General features: G+C 42.6%; 2 long non-coding RNA genes across 2 annotated transcripts in view; one reads left to right on the forward strand and one right to left on the reverse strand.

The window, feature by feature from the left end:
• LOC123365989 overlaps positions 1-12,713 on the reverse strand; it is a 30,374-nt gene extending 17,661 nt beyond the window's left edge. The window contains exon 1 of the long non-coding RNA XR_006577871.1: positions 12,630-12,713. This is a non-coding gene — a long non-coding RNA (uncharacterized LOC123365989). The remainder of the gene's footprint in view (positions 1-12,629) is intronic.
• On the forward strand, positions 594-22,405 carry LOC123365984. The gene is made up of 4 exons (XR_006577869.1): positions 594-693; positions 12,775-12,910; positions 14,636-14,864; positions 22,264-22,405. It is a non-coding gene; the product is annotated as an uncharacterized LOC123365984 (long non-coding RNA).
• The last annotated feature ends 317 nt before the right edge of the window (positions 22,406-22,722 follow it).

Genomic DNA, 22,722 nt, shown 5'->3' on the forward strand with positions numbered 1-22,722 from the left:
CCTGCAGATGCATCAGTTAAACAAACCGGCCCAGCCCACCAGGGGCTTTCCCTGAACAAGTGTCGGCCCAACTTTGAGAACCACTGGTGTTGAGCATCGCGCACCCAAAATCTTTGCAGCGGTTTACAGCCAGGCTGGCTGTGACCCTTTTTTCATGAGACAAGCACAATGTCAGTTTGTCTGTTAGGTGAAGTATCCAGTGTGTCCCTTTGCACACCAAGATATACTAGTCTAATCTTTTGTTTTTATTCATAAACAGGACACCCCTACCTGTTTGTTTCTTCCTGTAGATTTCCTCTCTTGAAGATTTCACAATCACTCAATTTACATTTGGATCAGTATGCAACTGGACATACAATACATAAAACACGAAAGGACAGACAGGGGGGAAGATGTCAGTTACCTCCTGCCTGAAAAGAATATCTTTGAGGTTTGTCACTTTCCCCAGTCTCCTGATCCTGCAATTCTGTAAGTGCCCCCACATTTGGCATTCCTGGCAAAATGGCATCCTTTCTTGGCCGTGGCTTCTATGGGTGGTCAACATGCAAGGGTTAAGGCTCTGGTGCTTGCACAACACTCCACAAGTAGACATGATTGTGATGTCATCTGATGACTCGAAAGTCACTTAAACAGACTTTGAAAGACAAGGATCCAGTTTGCTCTGTGATAGGACCCCAGAATCCACTTTGGCTGGTGAGTACTGAAATTTTTGGTATAGACCAGGTTCTTTGCCTCCAGCTCTCTGTCTTTAGCATGATAGTCATGGATTTGTTTTTGAAAAGCTAGTTTCCTTAACACTTCCCTTCATGGTGGGATGGATTGAATCCAAGTGAGTTCTTTTCATCCATCCCATCAACAGCTGGGCTGGGCTCATGCTTATCATAGTTTGATGTCTGGTTCTGTATTTCAAAAGAAATTGAGCCAACTTAATTCCCGAGATCCCATTAATTATCTTCCTCGTCCCCTCTTTTAAAGTCCATTGGAAGATGAAAGATATAGGAAAGTTTGAATATGTTTAATCCCATTTTAACTAAAAAATGTCTGAACTCTATGTGTGTAAAAGTTACTCCATTGTCTGTGACAATTACTCCTGGTAGTCTGTGTGTGGCAAAGTTCTGAGTTTTTCTCAGGTAGCAGTGGAGGTCGTCAGGGTCATCCCAGCACTTCTAACCATTTACACTATGATTAGAATCATGCTTCCCATGTAAGGGTCTGCAAAGTTTATGTGCAGAACTATGGATGTCCTGGCAGTTCCCAGGGGTTAAGGGACACCAGCGTTGGGGTCTGCTGGTGAACCTGACATTCATGACGTCCCTTCACTATTTTTTCCCAGGTTCTCATCCTTGTTTTGTCACCATACATAGCTCCCAGCCAAAGATTCATACGTGAAATGCCAGGATGTGCTTTATGTGACTGTGTGAGAACTTTACCTCATCCTTGTGGGAGAATAATGACTCTTGTGCCCCACAATAGATATTCATTCTCTAAGCTCACTTCTGCACTCCTGGCCCTAAATTGGAGAAACTCTTCCACTTCATGCTGATTTGGCCAGCCTTGCAGTATGTGCAGCTGCATCCAGGGCAGGATAGGATTCTGTGTAGTCCATTTCCTTATCTGTGAAGAAGCCTTAAGGGTGTCTGGTTGAGGTGTTACATGAGTAAAACAATCTCTCTTGGAAGTTCCATTCATTCCAATCAGCTGAAGGCATCCATACTGGCATGCAGATGCCTTGCCTTATAGACCATCTTATACTCATAAGCAGCTAAGGTCAGAGCCTAACACTATCATGGCTGGTACACCCTTGTTTTCGATGAAGAGTCCCTCAAGTGGACTGAGATCTGTCAGAATGGTAATAGGCTTCCCATATAGATATTGAGGGGAACTTTTTATTCCAAAAATAATAGCTAGACTTTCTTCCTGATTGAGAATCACCCTGTTCAGCTTTAGTCAGTGATCTAGAGATATATCCGGTTGCTTGTTCTCCAACATCCCTCATGTTGTGTGATAAAGCTGTCCCTACCCCATATGACAAAGCATCACGTGACAGGATTCTTTGCCCAGGTCAAAATGAACAAGGAGCTCCAACCACTTAGACTTCTGGAAAGCTTTCTCTCTTCTCTTTCCCCAATATAACGGGGTCTCCTTCCTCAGGAGGTGATGCAAGGTCTCTGAAAGGGCCAAAGCACCTGGGAGAAACCTATGATAATAATTTAACATATCTAAGTATGCTTGTAACTCAGCTGAGTTCTGAGGTCCTGGGGCCTGTTCAGTTCCTATGTCTGCCATACGGTGAATCCCATCCTTTTGTATCCTGTAGCCCAGATACCCTACTTTTGGTCTCATAAAAAAAGCATTTCCTTTGTTTTAAGTGAAGTCCTGTTGCAGCAGATCTTTAAAGTACTTTCCCCATTGTTGACAGATATTCAGCATCACTTTTGCCTGTGATGAGGAAGTTGTCAATCCTTACTACAAAACATGGGATCCCTTTTTACAAAATTTCCATGGCTTTCTGAAAAATCCCAGGTGCTAACGATATTCCATATGGCAATTGATTGTGAGAGCTCTTGTAAGTGTAAATTCTGTACGGTAGTCCTCCAACCTCATCTGTTGGTACAGCATTCCGCATGGCCAGTTCACTACATTGTTGACACCCACCTAACACTGCCAGCAAGTCCTCCATCCATGGAATGGGCACTTGTCAAACTTGGACACCTGATTCACTGTGACTTTATAATCCCTGCACTGTGGATAGTTTTGTCTAGTTTAACTCCAAACACTATAGGTGTGTCCCATTCAGAAAACGACATTGGTAAAATTAGACCTTCCTTTTCCAGCCTAACTCAGTCTCATTCATTTCTCTGTGGGCATAATGAACTGGTCGAGCCTTAAAGCATTTTGGTTTGACCCAATCCTGGATACAAATCGTGGCCGCTACACCCACCAAGACCCCTAGCCCTTCTTTAAAAATGGCTGGGTGAGCAATGAATGCTTTCTGGAGTGCTGGTGTTTTGCTGAGGTCTAATTTGATAATTTACTACTAATTCAGTTTTCTCTGCAATCCATCTCTGCCTAACAGGTTTTGCCTTTGTCCCTAGGTCAGTAGGACTGGTAACTTTCTCTTTTTTGTATTTATTTTACAGAGACAAACATAGAACTTGCCACCTGACAGGTTCGCTGGTGTAGGTTCAGGGACCACTCCTGTTTTCACTAGTGGACTCATTCCAGCTTCACATTACTGAGCTGCATATTCATTGATCACAGTAACTGAAACCCCTGTATCTGCTTTCATTTCTACTGACTGTTTAATTCTACCATTACTTCGTAAGATCCCACTTTCTTCCCTTCTAGACAGTACGTAGTGTGTACCTCCTACTCTGTGTCCTTCTCCTCCTCCCTCAAGGTAAAAAGCCATCTGCTTTCTTGTTTTTCCTCTGGTCTTTTAGGGTACACCTGTACAAAAGCTGGCAACATGTCTCCCAGCACAGGTAGACAGACTTGTGCTAGCACACTAAAAATAGCAGAGTGGATGTTGTAGCACAGGTGGCAGCTTGGGATAACCTCTCAAGCGTGGATGCAGGAGGTCAGGTAGCCTTGGACTCAGGCAGCTAGTCTGAGGTGCCACAGCATCCACACTGCTATTATTAGCATGCTAGTTGAGCAGAGCTTCTACTAATCTGTTTACCCACATTGGGAGGCACGCTCCCAGGAGTAATATAGACATCTCTTTTGGATCTATCCTCCTGGAATTGAGATGCCTTTTGTTTTTTGCATTTTCTGTCTAAGTGTCCATCCTTGAGGCATTTATGACACAGGGCTGTTTTAAATTTACAGACTGATGCAAGACGAGTTCCTCCCTTTACTCACAGTATTGTGGGCTAGGGATGTGCTGCTTTATTCAAGTGTATACAAACAGAGAGGGAGCAAACACACACTATCTAAATAGGAGGTAAGAGAGAGGTAGAGCAAAGCTCTCACCCATAATACTCTAAGTAACCCTGTTAACCCCTTAGTGACCACTTTACTACAGTAACCATCCACCCTAATGGCTGTGTGTTTGGTTTGGGAGCAGGGAGAAAGCTAAATACCTAGTCCAATGCTTAACTACAAGACCATTCTTTCATCCTAGAAGTCAATGGGACTATACATGTGAGGAAAAGCTAAAGGATTAGGCGCAGCATCTTTTACTTTTAGAATTTTCTCGGGAGCCTGGACTTTCAGCAGAAATCTAAAAGGGCATAAATAAATACTATTCCAAGTTAGGAAAAGGATCTTTATAATTCTGGCTATAGAATTGAGTAAGGAGCCTTTTTTATCCATGTAAACAAGAACACAGCATCATAGAGCTTTAAGACCAGAAGGGAGCACATCTAGTCTGACCTCCTGTATATCACAGGAGACCAACACCATCCAGTAAGCACACACACTAAACTCAACAACTGAAATTAAACCAAAGTAATATAACCCCCCGGAGACAAAACTATTGTATGTTACAGGCAGAGAATGGGAAGGGCCAAGGGAAACCAGGTTATGCTGGCAATCTGTGCCCCACACTGCAGAGGAAGGTAAAAAATCCCAAGGTTCCTGTCAATCTGACCTGGAAAAAAATCTTTCCTGATTGCGCATAAGGCAATTGGTTAGACTCTGAGTATGTGAGCAAGAACCAGCCAGGCAAGCACCTGAGAAATAGAATCCCCAGTACCACCTCAGAGCACTGTCCCTCCCCATCCAGTATCTCATCCCCAGATGATGCTTCAGAGGAAGAAAGAAAAAATGAAATAAAATAAATACATCTGGGGGAAAAAAGACTCTGAAGTAATACACTGGGTTTAATTTAAGCAACTAATATGTGATAGCTGTTGGTTGAAGCCTGACCCCAGGAAATATCTGTGGATTTCTATGTGACTCCAGGAGCCAGATAAAAGTTTGTGTGACAGAAGAAGCCCTAATAACACATAGACATTCTCTTAAAAACATCATTAAAAACATGGATCTCTATAGACTACCAGAACAGGAGGATGAGATAGACGAGGCTTTCTTCAGACAACTAACAGAAGTTTCCAGATCACAGACCCTGGTTCTCATGGGGGACTTCAATCACCCGGACATCTGCTGGGAGAGTAATACAGTGGTGCACAGACAATCCAGGAAGTTTCTGGAGAGTCTTGGGGACAACTTCCTGGTGCAAATGCTGAAGGTACCAACAAGGGGCCATGCTCCTCTTGACCTGCTGCTCAATAACAGAGAAGAATTGATAGGGGAAATAGAAGTGGATGGCAACCTGGGCAGCAGTGACCATGAGATAGTTGAGTTCAGGATCGTGACAAAAGGAAGAAAGAAGAGCAGCAGAATATGGACCCTGGACTTCAGAAAAGCAGACTTTGGCTCCCTCAGGGAACTGATGGGCAGGATCCCCTCAGAGGCTAATATGAGGGGGAAAGGAGTCCAGGAGAGCTGGCTGTATTTTAAAGAAGCTTTATTGAGGGCACAGGAACAAACCATCCCGAAGTGCAGAAAGAATAGCAAAGATGGCAGGCAACCAGCTTGGCTTAACAGAGAAATCTTCGGTGAGCATAAACTCAAAAAGGAAGCTTACGAAAAGTGGAAATTTGGACAGATGACTAGGGAGGAGTATAAAAATATTGCTAGAGCATGCAGGGGTGTAATCAAGAAGGCCAAGCCACAATTGGAGTTGCAGCTAGCAAGGGATGTGAAGGGTAACAAGAAGGGTTTCCATAGGTATGTTAGCAACAAGATGATGGTCAGGGAAAGTGTGGGGCCCTTCCTGAATGGGGGAGGCAACCTAGTGACCGATAATGTGGAAAAAGCTGAAGTGCTCAATGCTTTTTTTGCCTTGGTCCTCACATACAAGGTCAGCTCCCAGACTGAAGCACTGGTCAGCACAATATGGGGAGGAGGTGAGCAGCCCTCAGTGGTTAAGGACTATTTAGAAAAGCTGGACATGCACAAGTCCATGCGTCTGGATCTAATGCATCTGAGCGTGCTGAGGGAGTTGGCTGATGTGATTACAGAGCCATTGGCCATTATCTTTGAAAACTTGTGGTGATCAGGGGAGGTCTTGGACGATTAGAAAAAGGCAAATATAGTACCCATCTTTAAAAAAGGGAAGAAGGAGAATCTGGGGAACTACAAACTGGTCAGCTTCACATCAGTCCCTGGAAAAATCATGGAACAGGTCCTCAAGGAATCAATTTTGAAGCCCTTGGAGGAGAGGAAGGTGATCAGGAACAGTCAACATGGATTCACAAAGGGCAAGTCATGCCTGACCAACCTGATTGCTTTCTATGATGAGATAAATGGCAATGTGGGTATGGGGAAAGCGGTGGATGTGATATACCTTGATTTTAGCAAAGTTTTGATACAGTCTCCCACAGTATTCTTGCAAGCAAGTTAAAAAAGTATGGATTGGATGAATGGACTATAAAGCTGGCTAGATAGTTGGGCTTAACGGGTAGTGATCAACATCTCGATGTCTAGTTGGCAGCCGGTATCAAGCGGAGTGCCCAGGGGTCAGTCCTAGGGCCAGTTTTGTTCAACATCTTCATTAATGATCTGGATGATGGGATGGATTGCACTCTCAGCAAGTGGGAGAGGTAGATACGTTGGAGGGTAGGGATAGAGTCCAACGTGACCTAGACAAATTGGAGGACTGGGCCAAAAGAAATCTGATGAGGTTCAACAAGGACAAGTGCAGAGTCCTGCACTTAGGACAGAAGAATCCCATGCACTGCTACAGGCTGGGGACCAACTGGCTAAGTGGGAGTTCTGCAGAAAAGGACCTGGGGGTTACAGTGGACGAGAAGTTGGATATGAATCAACAGTGTGCCCTGGTTGCCAAGAAGGCTAACGGCATAGTGGGCTGCATTAGTAGGAACATTGCCAGCAGATCAAGGGAAGTGATTATTCCCCTCTATTCAGCACATCTGGAGTATTGCATCCAGTTTTGGGCCCCCCACTACAGAAAGGATGTGGACAAATTGGAGAGTCGAGCGGAAGGCAATGAAAATGATTAGGGGGCTGGGGCACATGGCTTATGAGGAGAGGCTAAGGGAACTGGGCTTATTTAGTCTGCAGAAGAGAAGAGTTAGGGGGGATTTGATAGCAGCCTTCAACTACCTGAAAGGGGGTTCCAAAGAGGATGGAGTTAGGCTGTTCTCAGTGGTGGCAGATGACAGAACAAGGAGTAAGGGTCTCAAATTGCAGTGGGGGAGGTTTAGCCTGGATATTAGGAAAAACTATTTCACTATGAGTGTGGTGAAGCACTGGAATGATTTACGTAGGGAGGTGGTGGGATCTCCATCCTTAGAGGTTTTTAAGGCCTGACTTGACAAAGTCCTGGTTGGGATGATTTAGTTGGTGTTGGTCCTGCTTTGAGCAGGGGGTTGGACTAGGTGACCTCCTGAGTTCTCTTCCAACCCTAATCTTCAATGATTATATAGTTTGATGCAAACTAAAATTATCTTTCTTTTATCAAACGACTTCAGTGCAAAATATTATCATGTCTGTATGGCATATTGGGTTCTATTTGCTCATGGGATGGTTTAAGAGGTAAATAAGGTAGAGGACATCCCTGTAAAAAATAATATATTTATTGGAAACAATATGAAACCAAGACCTTCCACCCAATGGCATTATTGAAAGCAGAGCTTGCTTCTTTAGTTATTCAGGGGGATAACCTTAATCCATGAGGACAAGTGTAATGGCTTCCATTTAAATAAATAGTGTGAGAAGAGTTTGGATTAAGGCTGAATATATAATGCATAAAATCTTCTTTAATTCCAATTTTTTCCTGTATTAACTCCTCCCCCACTGCAATTTCTACATGTGAATACATTTCTGGGGGATAGGAGCAGAAGGATAACTCTAAGCATCTTTGGAGAGAACAGAGCTGCTGGTATTTTTAATTATTCTGCTAACATCATTGGAGTCATTACCTCACAATGAAAAGTGCTGAGTGGTCACCTTTTCCCAACCTTTTCCACCACTTATCATCAAAACGCAAATATAATGGGCAACAGCTGTTTCTGTTATGCCATGGATTTAGCTACACTCCCTAAGTGAGCAGTTTAGTTCACCAACATTCATTTTTCCATAAGTCCATAATTACACAACCAAAGTTAATCCTCAAAACATTAGTATCTATTTTTAAGACAGATGAAGGGAGGCTTTTAGTTTCATTATGATAATTTACATTTCTTGTTTGGCTTTTTCCCTTTATTTCCTTTGTCTTGTTTCCATTTCCACTCCCACATCTTTGCTCTTTTTAAGTTTCTGCCTTATTACAATTCTTTCAGCTGCTTCCTTACCTTGTCACTAAAGTTAGAGTTTGAATTTAATGTGTTTGCTGGCTTTGCAGCTTTACTTTTCTACTTTTTATTTTTTTCTCCCTCCTTGGTTTCTGTGGCTATCTGTGTGAAGTGATAAAAAGAATCTGGAGAACAAATACAAAAGTCAGAGGAACTTTTTCGGGAAGAGACAGTCAGTCTGCACTTAAGTAAAGACTATCAAGTAATACTGGGTGGGTGAAATACCTATCTTCTTCTTCTTCTTCTTCTTCTTCTTCTTCTTCTTCTTCTTCTTCTTCAGGCTTTTGGGGAGAGAAGATGCTGTTGGGGATGAGGTTGATTTGGGAAGGGAGTTTTTGTTGGAGAAAGATTTTTGGGTCAGAGCTGAGTTTTTTGGGAGTAACTTGCTAGTTTTTTTGTTAATCTATGTTTTTAAATTTTGTCAAAGGCACCTAAAGTCATAACTAGATGCCTCTTATTTGTATATTGTAAGCTGAAATTAATAATTAGATCAATAAAATGTTCAAAGGCACTAAAGTGAATTAGGAGCCTAACTTCCATTTTCAAAAATGACTTCAAAAGTGACTAAATCTCACTGAAAGTCCCCGGGACATAGGCTCCCCACATGACTAAGTCATTTTTGTAAATGGCACTTATACTTTTAATTCGCTTATATCTAGGTTTTTAAAAGTCACTAGTCATTTTGGATGCTTCCATGTTTGGGCACCCTAGCAGAATGCTAAGAATCATTAGGAAAGGGGAAGATAATAAGACAGAAAATAACCTAATGCCACTATATTAATCCATAGTATGCCCACACTTTGAATACTCAAAAAAAGATATATTAGAATTTGAAAAAGTACAGAGAATTGAAACAAAAATGATCAGGGATATGAAACAGCCCCCATATAAGGAAAGATTAAAAAGATTGGGACTGTTCACCTTAGAAAAGAGATGACTAAGTGGGGGATATGATAGAGGTCTATAAAATCGTGAATGGTATGGAGGAAGTGAATAAGGAAGTGTTACTTACCCCTACATAGAACACAAGAACCACAGAGTCACCCAATGAAATGAATAGGCAGTAGATTTAAAACAATGATAGGGAAGTACTTCTGCACACAACACACAACCAACCTGTGGAACTCATTTCCAGGAGATGTTGTGAAGGCCATAAGTATAACTGTGTTTGAAAAAGAATTAGATAAGTTCATGGAAGATAGGTCCATAAAGGCTAGTAGCCAAGATGGTCAGAAACACAACCCCATGCTCTGGGTGTCCCTAAACCTCTGACTGCCAGAAGCTGCCCTATTCTGTTCATTCCCTGGAACATCTGAAGCATCTGACACTGGCCACTGTCGGAAGACAGGATATTGAGCTAGATGAACCCTTGGTCTGACCCTGTATGGCCACTCCCTATGTTCTTATATTAACTTCAGAAACATGAAAGGGTCCTGATTTTCAGAAAGTGCTGAGCACCTGCCCTCTGAAAACCAGAACCCTTTTATGGTGCCTCAAATAAGGTTCTCTAAAATAGAGGTAACCAATCACTCTTGCAATAATATGCTTTAGATATTTTTTAAAATCTTACCTGATATTTTTAAAGAATCGCTTTACTCAAAGGGAAAAGACAATACACATCGTATGAAAAGTTTGCATAATTGCAGACATTCCTTTAGCAAAATTTTGAATCTGAGTCCTTCCCATGCTGTCAGATGTTACTTAGGGCACAAAAAGTCTCCACCATCCACCAAACATCGATCCTAGGCTGCTCTTTGCATGTCCTCTCTGTTGTTAAATCCCATAAGTTTTCCCTCTCTATGTGCTGTGCAGAGGGATTCTATCAGTCAGTCATTTTCATGTTTTCCAGCAGCTGTCCATATCATTTCTACCCTGGTAGACACTCTGGCTTCATTCTTAACACGTGTCCCAGATATTTCCATCTTCTTTTTTGGATAATATTAAGAGATTAATTGTTTCCACTGTGCCATATGCCAGTTTCTTTCCAAACACAGAAATAAAGTTGCCACGTGTGAGCTGTGAAGCTAGAAGATTATTTCAGGTTCTTTAGAAACATAAACCAGCTTTATCTGGAGTATTAATATGCTGTTGTGAGCTCAAGTTTATCCTGAGAGGACAAAAGTTTCTGGTAGAAAAACTATTACAAGGAAATCCCTTCTAGTCAGTCTACGGGAAAATGATTTGACCATTGTTTTGTTGTGCATAGTCTGTATGGTGGCTTCTACATATACAAGAGAGCTCAGTTCTGTGGCTAAGGAAGTATCCCAATACCGAAGAGAAAGGATCTTTTTTTCTTATTACCTCCCAAATATTTGTGGCTTCTGTAAATTGCTTTTTCATATTATAGTAAATTATTACAGTGGGTTTTTAGGTGGGCAGTTTCAGCTGGTCCAAGTACTTATGCTTATCCAAACTCAAATGCAAGTCAAAGACCAAAGGCGCTACACAATTACCTGCAGCACTTGAAAGCTAAAGCAGTACTATTTGCGGGCAGTATGACCCGGGTTTCCACTATTATTTTGATTCACAAGCTTTTTATGCATTTTGTCAAATCTTATCTGCCTTGGCAATCTCTGTGTTGCCTGATTGAAAATTGCATTTTGCTTTGTCAGATAAGAAGGAGTGTCAATTACTGGAGGAAAGATAAGCTTATGGTTAAAGCACTGAACTGGGACAAGGGAATCAGGGTTCACTTTTCAGATCTACCACAGACTTTCTGTGTGAAGTCTGTTGCCTTTGGCAAGTCCCTTAATTTATCTATGACTCCATCTGTAAAATTAGGGATAATAATACTTCCCTTCCACTTAGTGCAGTTATCAGGACAAATTCATTCATAATTGTACAGCATGCAGATTTTACGGTGATGGAGGCCATATAAGTATCAGGATATACAGATCTTAATCAGATAGGCTTTTAATTAGCTTTATATTTGAGTCTGATGTAGGGAAATAGTGGGTGAGCTTTTAGTTGCTGTTTCTGTAGGGAAACTTTAGATCTTTGTGAAGCCTATAATTGCTTAATAAGGGTCAAATCCTCATCCCTCAGAAATCAATGGAATTTTGCTGAGTTCAGCACAGTCCAGGAGCAGGTCCTAAACAGACTATTATCACATCCCCTTTTTATCTTTTACAGAATGTGAAAACAGCACAGCAGTCTTTTTCTGAAGGTAACACAGAGCCTAATCCTGTAAAGTGTTCTTGCCAGAGTGTGCTGAGCATCCACAACTTCCATTGCCTTCACCTCGCATGGTCAAAAATTAGAGGCTTTTATCTGTACCACTAATTATAGTGTTGATATCCCTAACACTGATCTATTTCCTTCACTAGTTCTGGGGTAAAGTATCTAGATATCTTCTTGAGTAGATGTTTCTGTTCTTGTTGTTGCTATGCTGAATCTCAATGTTGACATGACATTTCTGCTTCTCATGGGTAGCATGCTCAAAGATCTGAGGAGTGAAGAGTACTACCACTACTGCTGCCATCCAAAATCCCTCATCTAGAGTGGAAAAATAATCAACTCTTTCTATGGTATTTGGATTTTCAACTGTTTGAAGTACAGATGCACTTACCTCAGAACTCCAGAGCTGATAGGGAGGAAGACAGTAAAGAGAATACTAGAAATATGCTGTGATTCAAATACAAACTATCTGCTTCTTATCTATCTCTGGGAGGTGCAGCTAGCTTCTGCCTAGGAAAATTCATATTTCTGGCTATTAAATATGATGAAGAATAATAAGATAAATAGGAGCTATTTTCCTTACCATCCAATTCTTATACTCCAAAATAGAAATCATGAAAATTCTCTCACTCACTCCACAGGCAAGGTCTGGAAGACCTCATGTCTTGCAGGTCGTCTACATTGTATTGAAACAGAGTGCAGTATGAAATGACTTGAGAGAAGATAATTATGAAAACTGTCTATCTGATGTTTGCACCGATGTTAAAAGGGAGACCCCTAGAAAGTGTAAATTTGTGGTATTCTCAGCCTTTGATGGAAAAAAATCTTTTTTTTCTCAACATCTCTCAATCTTCTGTATTGTAGGAGAAAGTATATTGTTTGGCCTCACAAACATAAATCGTCTGACCTTGACTTGTACAAAATGAAATAGGCCATGCTATCTTCAGTGAATATTTTTTTTTAAAGGAGTTTTTGAATTTACTAAACAGAGCTGGGCAGATAGTTCAGAAAGAATCCAGACTCATGCAAACACCACATATTTGAGTAATATCAACTAAACCTTAATATTATAGCCTCAGTTCAAGAGAGCACAGCCACTTTTTCTAGAACATTTTTTCTTTAACTTACCTAGATGTAATGGTAGAGGGCAGCCATTTTCTCTTTATGTTCTACAAAATCTGTGTACTGGAACACATTATGTTTGTTGGGTGGCAGCCTCTTTGGGTGAGCTGTGAGTTGGGGTGATTGTTTGTGTCTGCTTAACTTACCTCAGGTACACGGAACTCCTCAGTTTGGGGTGCATGACAGGCATCAGCCAGAAGAGATATGAGGGATTTAAAAAAGAAATTCCCATGTAAATGAAAAAGTCAGTGAGAGATGGCCAACAAAGTGTGGATATCATCTTATTGGTGAGAAATGGATTTGTGTTTCAGACTGCCTGTCTTTTAAAAGTGTTATAGATGTATAAAATGGTCTGCCTGAAAAAGCATAGGTGTTGATTTTGTTGGATGGGAATACAGAAGCTAGTACTCAAGCATGGGCACAAAAATATCTTTATAGGTATATTTGGGGATTTATATTTCAGAATGACTTTTGGGAGAACTGTGGAGAAAATGGGTAGAAACATTTAAAATTAAGATTGATTTTCAAAACTCCCAAAATCTTCAGTCTATAGGATAACTAGATAAAGGCTTATGGAATGAGTTAGATTATCATAAAGTAACAAAACAAAAATATTCTCTTCAGTAGTGAAATAGTCCATGTAATGTATAATCAGTTCTTGTTCATTTATTTTCTCCTTATACTGTCTGTCTGCCCGGAGTGACACATACTACAGCTCTATTCAGGAACAGTGATTACTTCTCACTCCTATTAGCTAACATGGGAACTTCAAAGCTCTAGTGTGACAGACTAAAAGAAAAATTAATGTGAAAAACATTCCTTATCCTGGGAAACTATCTTCCAATGCCTGCAATATATGTAACACATATATCAGATACCAGTGTGCAATGTAGCAACCTGCATGGAACTCAGAGGGAGGCGCCTAGGTTGCAGGAGGAAAGAATTTGGAAGAGGCCCAGGAAGTCAATCTGTGTGCCCCTAACTTTCAGGCTAGCCACAGTTGCATTTCTTTAAATAGTTCTTTTAATAAAGAGTCAGTTTAATTTTACAAGTATGGAGTCCTGTCATGTTGTTACCCAGCACATGATACATGAAACCTGGTGGCAATGGTCAATCTAGTGCAGGGATCGGCAACCTTTGGCACGTGGCCGATCAGGGAAATCCGCTGGTGGGCCAGGATGGTTTGTTTACCTGCCATGTCCGCAGGTTCGGCTGATCGCAGCTCCCACTGGCTGCGGTTCGCTGTTCCAGGTCAATGGGGGCTGCGGGAAGCAGCGGCCAACATATCCCTCGGCCCGCGCCACTTCCCACAGCCTCCATTGGCTTGGAATGGTGAATCACGGCCAGTGGGAGCTGCAATTGGCCGAACCTGCGGACGCTGCAGGTAAACAAACCATCCCGGCTCGTCAGCGGATTTCCCTGATGGGCCACATGCCAAAGTTGCCGATCCCTGATCTAGTGTGACCCACAACAAGAAAGAGAGTATGAGTAACCTGCAAACAAGGTGGCCTAGTAACAGAGGAAGCAGGCAGCATGTCAGACTCAGAGCACTAGGAGTGATGGATTTCCCTATGAAAACCCTTGCACAAACATAGAAGCAAGAATTAATTCTGTATACAGTGTTCACCATTGGGGATAAAGATGAGAAAATGAAGGTACATTTTTATTTATTTTCTCATTTGGGGGAAAAAAGACGAGAAGTGAATAAGACACTATTTCCAGGAATAATGCCGGAAACACTGGAACAGCTGATAATGGGGTTTGATAAGTACTACTATCTCACACAGAAAGACTGTAGAGAGATACTGGATTTTTATTTACCCCAAAACCAAGAAGCAGAAGAGGGAATAGATAGTTACATTTCAGAGCTGAGAACTCTGGAATTCCCCTGTAACTTTGAAGACATTAAAGTTTCTCTAATTAAAGACAGGATAGTTTTGGGACACATGTTTTTAGTGAATAGGAGACACTGAGCGAAACTGCTCTAACCCTAGAAAAATTCCTCCAAATAGCAAGAGCAGCTGAACTGACCAGGGAAAGGATCAAACCAGTAACAACAACCAGTGCAGAACAAGTATACAAGATCAAGATAAAGGAACTGAGCAAACAGAACAGAGACAGACTGACCAAGAATACAGACATCATGGTGTACTGTGGAAAGGAACATGAAAAGCAGAAAGAAAAATGCCCAGCCTACCGGCAATGGGCAAAGGTGTGTGGGAAACGGAACCAATGCAGCAGGTATGTCAGGAAGCAAAGAAAAAGCAGGAGTGCATGCAGTGGTTGATGACAGAGGTGATGCGTAGGAGGGCATACAAGGTCAAGTGCTCCCCCCTGAGATTTCAGTGAGTGCCGAGCTGCCCTTGCAGGGCTGGCTCTGCTCAGCGGGAGAAGAGGGCTCTGTCCATCTCCTGCTGCACCTCCACTTGGCCCTTCCATCTCACTTGGCCCCTCCCCCCTGCAGCCAGCCTGGGCCGAGGGGGAAAGCTGAGAGGGCGGGGTGAAGCTGCTTCTCAAAGGGTGGCCTCTCCCCGCCTGGGCCCAGCTGCTGGGCACAGCGGCTGAATGAGCTGGAAATGTGCTGAGGATGGGGGGGCTCCAGGTCACTGGGCCCCTGTCAGGGGCGGCTCCAGGTCCCAGCACGCCAAGCACGTGCTTGGGGCGGCACACCGTGGGGGGCAGTCTTCCGGTCGCTGAGAGGGCGGCAGGTGGCTCCGGTGGACCTCCCGCAGACGTGCCTGCGGAGGGTCCGCTGGTCCCGCGGCTTCGGTGGAGCATCCGCAGGCATGTCTGCGGGAGGTCCACCGGAGCCGCGGGACCAGCAACTGGCAGAGCACCCCCCACGGTGTGCCGCTGTGCTTGGGGCAGCGAAATGGCTAGAGCTGCCTCTGGCCCCTGTTCCCAGAAGCTGGGCCTGGGTGGGGAACAGAAGAGGTGGGAATTCTGCATCCTCCACAGGCAGGATCTCTCACACGCAGACACTGCACAGAGCAGCAACCCACCCTCACCCAGCAGGAAAGCGGTTCCATCCCACCCCCCCTGTTTCCCGCACAGGCTCAGCTGCCAGGAAGAGGGGCTGAGCGAGTCAGAAACATGCTGGGAGGAGGCACAGTGGGAGAAGGCAGAGCGCCTGTCCCCACAAGTAACTCTGGCAGTGTGAGCATGGTGACCTCAGGCTGGGTGCAGGATATGGGGGCGGGTCACTGGGGAAGGCACCAGGAGCACATCCCTCTGCTCAGCCCAAGTTAGAGGCATTGCTCATGACCCTTCCCTTGCTGAAATGTCTGCAAGGTCACAGGAGCTCTGGGGAGACACTGGTACTGTGAGACACCATGGGCTGGGGCCAGCCCCGGCCTGGTCCAGAGGCATATGCTTCCAGGATGCTCCCATAGGCCAGCCCCCCAGGAACTGATGGGATTGGCTGCCCTGGCCTAGGGAGGTAGGGCTGGAAGTTTCCTCCCAGAGGTGACATGTGGGGCAGTTACATGCCCGCCCCATGTGTTCCGCTCCCTCCCCTTCCCTCCCCGGTGAGTATCGGCAGGCATGGGTCATCTCTGTTCAATGAAGTAGACACTTTCCATTAAGAGGAAGATATCTGCTGTCTGACTTTAGCGGATCCAAAGGCTTTCAATATATACACATTGCAGAAGAAGGTTGTCAACTATTCAACTGCCATGTTTGCAAATATGCTCTTAGATCAACCACTAATTCGATTCCAGATGGATTGTGGAGCCAGCTGCAATGTAATCCCAGTTACACTGATAAGAAGCAATATTAGACTAGAGAAATGTGACTAAGTGCTGGTGATGTACAATGAAACCATTCTAAGGCCAGTGGGCAAATGCGGACTGTGAATAAAGCACCCATGAAATGAGATGTTATCATTTGGAGTTTATAGTAATTGACACACAGAAGTACCACTCACTGCTGGGCACAATACAAACGGAGAATATCCTCAGAGGGAGTACAGTCCCCGTGTGCCTTATTCAGCATTCTATCAGAATACAAGGCCATATTTCAAGAAGATGGACACCTAAAGGGCAGACTAACACTAGAAATAAACCCCCATATGCAACCCCTGAGACTATTAAAATCCATTTGCGCTGGGGGAGCCACTGAAGAAGGAACTGGCAAGCCTGCAAAGAAGAAGCATTATTACACCTGTTGAAACTACCACAGCAGCCTAGTAATGGTGAGAAAACTTCCAGTTAAGCTGAGGCTCTGTATTGACCCACAGCCACTTAACAGAGCATGGAAAAGAAATTACCAGTGACTGAGGACGTACTACCCAATTTATCCCAGGCAAAAGTGACATCAAAGAATGGGTATGACATCAAGAATAGGTTCTGGCATGTTCAGCTTGATGAGCCATCCGGGTATCTGACAGCTTTGCCACACCTGTTGGCAGGCACCACTGGATACAAATGCCTGTGGGCCCCAGAGGTGTCCCAGTGCAAAGTGAATACTAGAGGCTCATACAGGCATCAAGATTGTAGCCGATGACATTCTTATAGTAGGAAGAGATGTCAAAGAACAAGCAACCACTATACCAAATGGTGACAACTTCTAAACCAGTACTGGGACCAGAATATTAGGATGAATGCAGATAAGCTGAAGCTGAGGAGAACTGAGGTCCTCTACATCAGACATCTGTTGACTTCTGAGGGATTCTGGTCAGACTCCGAAATACTGAGAGCCATTAAGGAAATCCACAGACCAAAGGATGTAAAGGGAATCCAGCTATTTATAGGCCTGGCCAACTTTCTTCCCAGTTTCTGCACAGACCTATCAGAAGCCTGTGAACCGTTGAGAGAGTTAACACAGAGAGATGCAGGGTGGGAATGGTCAGGGACCTCTGAACAGGCATTTTAAAGTATAAAGAAATTCATAGAGGCACCAATCCTAAAGTACTCCAGCCCTGCAAAGCAGGGAGAGCTACAGAGTGATTCCTCAGAAGGAGGCATAGGAGCAACACTGATGCCAAGCTAGTAGCTCATCTCACTTGCTAACTGAGCCCTGACAGACACAGAAAGGGGATATGCTTGGAAAGAAAAGGAGCTACAGGCCACCCTCTCTGGAATAGAATGATTCCATCAGGGTGCTAGGTGGACATGTGGTTGAATCACAAGCCATTGGAAAGCAACATGAAAATGTCGCTTGTACCCAAGTGACTGCAACATGTTATTGAGACTCTAGCACTATGATGTGAGGCTAAAGGTACTGACTAGGAAAGTCACTAGTGGTGGCAGGTACGCTGAACAGGCCATACCTTACAAAGAACAACACAGATAATTCTGTGAAACAGGAGAGAGATTACCAACATGATACAGTACTGTCACATCTCCAATTGGAGGCTCTAGGTAATCCAACAAAGTACCAAACAGGATGGGAGTGTTACAGGCAGTAAAATAATTCAAACTCCAGGGCTGGCCAGATTGCAAGGAGTAAGTTCCACAAGAGGTTGTCTTCTACTATCAGACAAAGGACAGCTATGTGTGCAAAAAGAGATTTTGTTTAAAGGGGACTGAATAGTAATTCCAGCAGATTTCAGAGTTGACATCATGAGCTGGATACATGCCTCATACCTGGGAAGAGAGGCATGTCTAAGATGAGCCACAGAGTGTATTTACTAGCCAGGCATGAATGCCCAATTGAGAGTATACATGGAATAGCGTGAGCTGTGCTCCAAGTATAATGATCCACGACAGAAGGAGATTTCACAGCCTCATAAAATTCCAACCTGACTCTGTGAAAAGGTCAGAACAGACCTTTTCACTTTTAATGGCAGTATCTACATGGTCACAGTAGATTACTCCTCCAATTTCTGGAAGATCGACTTTCTGGAGGATGCTCAGGCAAGAGCTGTGATCAGGAAACTGAACATGCATTCTGCAAGATATGATATAACTAACATGCTATTCTCAGAAAATGGGCCACAATACACTGCAGCAGAATTCAATCCTTCAGCAGCCAATTAGAATTCAAGCATAAAACATTTTCCCCTAGGTACCCACAAAGCAACGGAAAGGCAAAGGCAGCAGAAAAGACATCTAAGAGACTGACTGCAAAGGCAAAACAGATGGGAAGAGATCCCTACCTGGCAATGTTAGACTATCACAGTGACTCTCCCAGGGACTAGAGACTAGCCCAGCATGGAGATTGATGGGCTGAAGAACCAGGACTCTGATCCTAGGAGATATAGTCTTCTGCAGTTTATTTGAGGAACAATGGACAGTTCACAGAAAAAGTTAAAAGACTGCCAAATTAAGCAGGCAGCTTGCTACAACATAGGTTTCAAAGACTTGCGGCCACTAGTGATCTGGTGAGCAGATCTAGATCCACCTAACAAATAGCAACAGCAAAAGGTAAAGTCCAAGCTGCAGTGGGACAGAGGGCATATGAGGTATCTACATATTCAGGATAGCAGTGGAAACAAAACCAAAGACAACTGTGGAGTAGTGGCAGACAGCCAGTGGACCAAGACATACAGGGTATAGGCCAGGACCATGGAGACTTAGAAAGAACTTCAGCCTTCAGATAGCCCAGTATAGACCAGTCAGAAGAAACGAGGTATATAAGCAATACAGAAGACCAACAGGAAGCCAATCAACAGAATGAAGACAGAAACAGGGCGTAAGCAAGTACCCGGTAAATGGTGAAAATACAAACAAGAAATGGGAGACTGGCTTGAAGATTAGAACACATGAAGGATTATGAGGCTTCACAGGTTACAATGGGATGGTGGTAAAGGCCATGTTGTCTATGTACTAGTAACCTCTGGCCGCAGTAAGTCAGCAAATGCTTGCACAAAGACACAACATTAACTAAAATTGTTGAAAGGAAAGATGTAGCAACATGCATAGAATCTCCTTGGAGGGAGGTATAGGTTGCAGGAGAGAAGAGTTTGGAGAAGGCATCAGGAAGTCAGTCTGTATGCACATGACTTGAATGCTATCCATAGCTGCAGCATCTCTATAAATAGTTCTCTTAAGACCCAATGCAGTTATACACGTATGGAGTCCTTTCATGTTGTTACCAGGATATGATAGCTACATGAAACATGATAGAAGCTTTTTCATTAATTAGGGCAGTGATATGCCAAGGGCTATTTCTTCAAAATAATGCCCTGATCCTGAAATAAGATGTATGCTGGCAGACCTCTGCTCCCCTTCAGGAGACCGACTGACTTTAAGTCTCTTTTAGTTCAAGTTGCTTAGCACTTTTGAAAATCAATCCCCTTACTTAAGAAACCCACATTAAATTTTAGGAACCTAAGTTTTGGCTTCTGTTGTTAAAAATCTTGGCCTACAATTCCAAAAGAGACACTCAATTCCCACATCATATATGCTTTAGCCACAAACCAGTCAGTAATAATGTATTGGGCAAAAAGTGGTGCATTCTTATCTGTCCTGCTTGTCATTATTCATCAAGATACTCTTCTCCTCACACTGTAGATCAGTTATTGAAGTGGTTTGTATTCTTGTGTCAGAAGATTTATTTTGTCAAGGAACTAGACTCTGTGGGCCAGTTCTCTGCAGGTGTAAGGAGATGAAACTCCATTCAATCCAACTTGGTTACATCAGGGTGAAACTGACTTTGAGGTGAGAGTTTAATTTAACTTGGGGATTCTCCTCACAGCAATTCCTGTTATGTTTATAATCTTCTCTCCTCCAACTCACTGTATCAGAATAGGGAAAAGAAAAATAGGCCAGAAGAGACACAAATAGGGATATGTGAGATTTCTCTGCTCTCCTCTGAAAACTGATAAAATAAATCAAATCTATTTCTTTAAGTCTATTTCCACAATTCTTGTCTAGTTTTCAGTATTTTGGTTTCCTCTCCTGTGTGCAGACTTAACAATAACTTTGAAGACAACCAGAGTTATCTCTGGAAAACTTAAATATCATCTACTCTTCCACCTTATTTATTGCTCAGCAAAAGTGTTTTTCCTCTGGGTCCCAGCTCTCACATAGGCAGTAAGGGATTGTGGCAAATTACTCCTTGGGGCCAAATTCTGCCCTCAGATATACACGGGCATTTCCTAATGACATCAGTGGGAAAGGCATGCATCTCAAGACAAGTTTTGGCCCTCAATGGCTAATAATTAACAAAGGAATTACTCTAGAAGACAAGGTAGAGTACACAAAAGCCTTATTATGTTATGGAATTGCTGTCTTCCTTTAAATAGAATTGGGATTTTAAATAGGACTATTTCTTCATGCACTTCATTTCCTCTATTGTTTTGTGAGAAAAGATGATCTATTATTAGGATGTACAGCCAAACTCATTTATCATAAGTGATTCTGTCACAGAAACCCTTGGAATAGAGATACTTTGTCCTGCGTTATGAGTATAATTTTCCTAAAGGATTGAGAAATCAATGTATTTCTTGTTTAGAAAGCAAAACTAGAAATAATTGATGGTGTGTCACCATCCTAGAGAACAAACAGAAAAGTAAAACATCAAATTAAAAATCACTAGAATAAAGAAAAAAGGAAATCCTCAAAGACCATTATTCTGTTCAAGACACTTCCGCTGGATTATTGTGAGAAGGAAAAGAGCAGTAGATGAGATATAAAAATACAAAGTTGGTAATAAACAGTCAAATATATGAAATCTCTTGTGAAGACAGATTTGCAAATTATTTTTAATGCACTGAGCAATTTCTGATAGTAGTAATGCTCTTCAAATCTCAATACTTTCATGGATATTTCATAATGAAGAGGCTATTATGTTTTTTTATTTTTCCCCTTTTCATCATTTTTTTCAATAATTTTCTCATAGTTGGTGTTACTGAACTGTGTTTTCCTTTGTTCCTGGCTACTGGAATGCATTTTTCAGGTGGAAATGACTGGAGAAAATGCTCCTAATTCTTTCTTAAAATTATTGTGTTCTGCAGGCCTGAAACACAATCTAATCTCTCATCTATATTTTGGCAACCCTCCACTTTTCTTACAAAGGCACATTGTAAGCTTCTCTGACGGGTTTCATTCTTTGGTAACACATCTAAGAGATTATGCAGAAGTTCCTACAACATCATAACTCCATCTGCTACTGTTCCTGTCATACTTGGCAAAAAAGGGGGGGTTGTTTTATACTAAATCTAGCTAACAGAAAGTCATTAATCATCTATCATACTAATGATATTTTGAGAGCTGGATCTTTACAGGGAAATGTATATCTGTTCACATATTCTGCACAAACACATTATACTGTCATCCAGATATTTCCTGTACATAGAGAAAAAGGCATATCTATCCCTTCAGAGCTTTTTAAATGAAGGATGTGTCTAAAATATGTCTAGGGATGTGTTCCAAAATGTGTCTAGGGAAATACAACCTAGACGGAGCTACTATAAGGCGGGCACATAACTGGTTGGAAAACCATTCCCAGAGAGTAGTTCACAGTCCATCTGGAAGGGCATATCAAGTGGGCTGAGCAGCTTGCAAACGAACTTCAAATATGACATCATGACAGGTAAATAAGCTGATTGGAAAGGTTTGGGGCAGGAAGGATGGAGTGTTATGAGTAAGATATTTATTTACTAGACTAGGGTTACAACATGGCATGATGGATTAATGAAAGTATTTTTAAAAGATGATAAAATAAATAACTGCCTTCGCTGGCTAATTTCTTGAAGGCTTTGCAGAAAATGGCTGTCTTAAGCAGGGAACTGAATGAGACTAGGGAGGACATTCCATGGAAGAAAACGTGAAGACCCTTTGGGAGAAGCAGACAAGCAGTATATTATGACCTAGCATTACTGGTGGAGCACAGCAACTGTGGGGGTGAGTGACAGAATAATAGAATAGGTCTGATAAGTAGGGAGGGCAGATAATGGGCAGGGGAGTGGGAGGCTTTGAAGATGAGAACCATAAAACTCAACTAATTCAGTGTGGATATTCAAAGAGTTCAAGGGACTCAAAGAGAGCATGATGTGCTTGTTTCTACATGTAATTGTTCAAAACCAACCATTAGCCCTGACAAATTCACTATATAGTAACTGTAAGGTGCAATAACCAGTAAGGCTTTGTCTACACTGCCAATTGAACAACAAAACTTTTGTCATTCACAGGTGCTTTAAAAAGTCCTCCTTTTC

The sequence above is a fragment of the Mauremys mutica genome, chromosome 1 (assembly GCF_020497125.1).
Source record: "Mauremys mutica isolate MM-2020 ecotype Southern chromosome 1, ASM2049712v1, whole genome shotgun sequence".
NCBI classification, from domain to species: domain Eukaryota; kingdom Metazoa; phylum Chordata; order Testudines; family Geoemydidae; genus Mauremys; species Mauremys mutica.